This window comes from Dermacentor albipictus, chromosome 3, assembly GCF_038994185.2.
Source record: "Dermacentor albipictus isolate Rhodes 1998 colony chromosome 3, USDA_Dalb.pri_finalv2, whole genome shotgun sequence".
In the NCBI taxonomy this organism is placed as follows: Eukaryota; Metazoa; Arthropoda; class Arachnida; order Ixodida; family Ixodidae; genus Dermacentor; species Dermacentor albipictus.
The window spans coordinates 116,700,257-116,703,803 of record NC_091823.1 but is presented as its reverse complement, the minus strand read 5'-3'; the positions used below and the strand labels follow the sequence as shown (position 1 = coordinate 116,703,803).

The 3,547-nt window shown below is 48.9% G+C and overlaps 1 long non-coding RNA gene across 1 annotated transcript in view; it reads right to left on the bottom strand.

Moving 5' to 3' along the window:
* LOC139057892 (uncharacterized) overlaps window positions 1–3,547 on the bottom strand; it is a 69,113-nt gene that overhangs the window by 18,253 nt on the left and 47,313 nt on the right. The gene's annotated exons all lie outside the window — the stretch shown is intronic.

The following is a 3,547-nucleotide window of genomic DNA, read 5'->3' as shown; positions in this document are numbered from 1 at the left end:
TTTGTGCTCACATTGTGTACTCCTTGTTTCAGTACTAAGCGCAACCACTCACTAATATTGGTAAAACATTAACGCGTTTCTCACGTACCTTATATAGTCTACGCCCAGCGACAGCGTTAAAATTTATTCAATAACATTTGCCTCGCTTCCAGTTCTGCTTGACCCAACATAACTTGTTCGCTACGAATTGATTTGTTGTTGCATCGTGTCTGTAGTAAACATACAGCTCTTCATGGACAATCGTTGTCTACAGGCGAGACGGAAATTTTTTGTCTCACTGACTTTCGTTTCTGAGTAGCGATGTTTTGGCTAAATCTCTTAAGGGAACTCTTAATTCCCGAAATCCAGCATCCATTGTTCGATTAGAGTAGAAACGGAGGGCCAGAAATAAGACCGACGCACTCTCAAGGTCGGCTTGTTTACCTTACAGTCGATATACGGCTTTCTATTATTTCCCTCTAGTTTTATGAGAACATTGCAGTAATTTGGTACAAAGTCACTCTTTGCCGAAATAAATATAAAGCCTAAACCTCAGCGTCTAACGAACCATTATGGGCTTGCTTCCCACAGGGTACGTTAGGAATTAAGCCTTCACGGGCATTGCATCTCTATTCCACGGTTTGATTATCTTTATAACAGCACAGAGTGTGAATGACACAGTGCGATGCAGGTTACCAGACTACAGAGACAGGAAAATACCCACCCCAGTGAGTCTGACGGCACTGTTTGCTGTTCAAACAAATGTCCCATATGGCGCAGTTCTAGGACTGCTTCTCTTTTTCATCACACACACACTCACACACACACACACACACACACACACACACACATATATATATATATATATATATATATATATATATATATATATATATATATATATATATATATTGACACTTATTTCGGGGACTGCATCTCACCTGTGCACAACTTAATGTTATCGCTCAGCGCAAAACACGCCTGCATGACTGGAACTTACTTGAATGTTATTGTTGATTTTGTTATTAAAGAATTAAATTATGGCATTTTACGTGCCCAAACCACTTTCTGATTATGAGGCACGCCGTAGTGGGGGACTCCGTAAATTTCGACCACCTGGGGTTCTTTAACGTGCACCTAAATCTAAGTACACGGGTGTTTTCGCATTTCGCCCCCACCGAAATGCGGCCGCCGTGACCGGGATTTGATCCCGCGTCCTCGTGCTCAGCAGCCCAACAGCATAGCCACTGAGCAACCACGGCGGTGTTGATTTTGTTATTGTTATTGTTATATGATTTTGTTATTGTGATTTTATTTGACGGACGGACAGACAGACAGACAGACAGACGGACGGACGGACGGACGGACAGACAGACAGACAGACAGACAGACAGACAGACAGACAGACAGACAGACAGACAGACAGACAGACAGACAGACAGACGGACGGACGGACGGACGGACGGACAGACAGACAGACAGACAGACAGACAGACAGACAGACAGACAGACAGACAGACAGACAGACAGACGGACGGACGGACGGACGCACGGACGGACAGATGTACGGACAGACAGACAGACAGACAGACAGACAGACAGACGGACAGACAGACAGACAGACAGATGGACGGACGGACAAACAGACGGACGGACGGACGGACGGACGGACAGCCAGACAGACAGACGGACAGACGGATGGACGGACAGACAGACAGACAGACAGACAGACAGACAGACAGACAGACAGACAGACGGACGGACGGACGGACGGACAGACGGACGGACAGATGTACGGACAGACAGACAGACAGACAGACAGACAGACAGACAGACAGACAAACAGACAGACAGACGGACGGACGGACGGACGGACGGACAGACGGACGGACAGATGTACGGACAGACAGACAGACAGACAGACAGACAGACAGACAGACAGACGGACGGACGGACGGACGGACGGACGGACAGATGTACGGACAGACAGACAGACAGACGGACAGACAGACAGACAGACAGACAGATGGACGGACGGACAAACAGACAGACGGACGGACGGACGGACGGACGGACAGCCAGACAGACAGACGGACAGACGGATGGACGGACGGACGGACGGACAGACAGACAGACAGAGAGACAGACAGACAGACAGACAGACAGACAGACAGACAGACAGACAGACAGACAGACAGCCGGACAGACGGACGGATGGACAGACAGACAGACAGACAGACAGACAGACAGACAGACAGACAGACAGACAGACAGACAGACAGACGGACGGACGGACGGACAGACGGACGGACAGATGTACGGACAGACAGACAGACAGACAGACAGACAGACAGACAGACAGACAGACAGACAGACAGACAGACAGACAGACGGACGGACAGACAGACAGACAGATGGACGGACGGACAGATGGACGGACGGACAGACGGACAGATGGACGGACGGACGGACAGACAACTGCGTAAATGCCCTAAGAATGCTAACGCCAATAAAGGAACCACCGGTGCCTGCGAACGCCTAGAATTTTTCTCTCCCGTGCCGGACAGCCAGTGGCACATACTCAGTGAGCCAAGTTGGCTAGATTTCATTTAAGAGATGCGCATACCAAGAAAATTCATGGCGCGCCTCGCTAAAGCGTTGACGTGGAAGTGGTTCATTGAAAACCGCCACATACCAAAGTGCATTTGTAGCACAGCCTGCTCTCAGTGCCGGGTTACTGTGCTTGACGAACCCTTGCGACGTTGGTTCAATTCCACCGAGCATCGGAGACATTTAAGATATTTTTCGTCATTGTGGAGCGTCCATGGCGAAAAAGTCATGTTTGTTACATATAGTCTGCTCTTTTTAGTTGCACCACATTTTGTTTTTATTAGCTGTGGCAAATAGCCCAATCATAATGCTCCATCTAAATTACTCGATGACGCAGCGATTAGATTACGATGAGGTAGCGCAAAAAATTAGGTGGAGTCTCCCTTATCGGGAAATATCGAGTATATGCGTAGAATTATATTCGTTTCTACGTGGTGCGGAGCGTATATGTTAGGCAATGGGCACCTCTTGGATTCTACTCCTGAGGCATGTATAAATAAATGCCGCATACTACATCCGCATAAACCTCACATATATCATTGCCACGCAAAAACCTTTCCGCCCGATGCCGAGCGCCATATATTGCTGCGCATGCCGACACTTCTCGTTCTGGGAAGTTCTACCTTATTTGTCTGCGCTATCTTCGGCACGGCATAACGAACGCGTCAATTACGTCATAGGCAATGGAGGGGGAACGGCTGCGCAGCCAATGGACGGGTCGCTAGGCCTCTAGTTGGTGGTCCGCTTTTGTCACCTTCCATCCCCACGGGTCGGGTTTTGGCAGGACGTCCCGTACTACTAGCTGCCCCCCTTTTAGTATAGGCTTAACTGCTTGTGGGCTTGATTTGACCCCCTCCGTTTTACTTAAGTCGTATAGGGTAGGGTGAATGTGGACGGGCTCGTAGAATGTGTTGCGCCGGTGCGGCCATTGTGATCGCGGACAATGGATCGTTTGTCA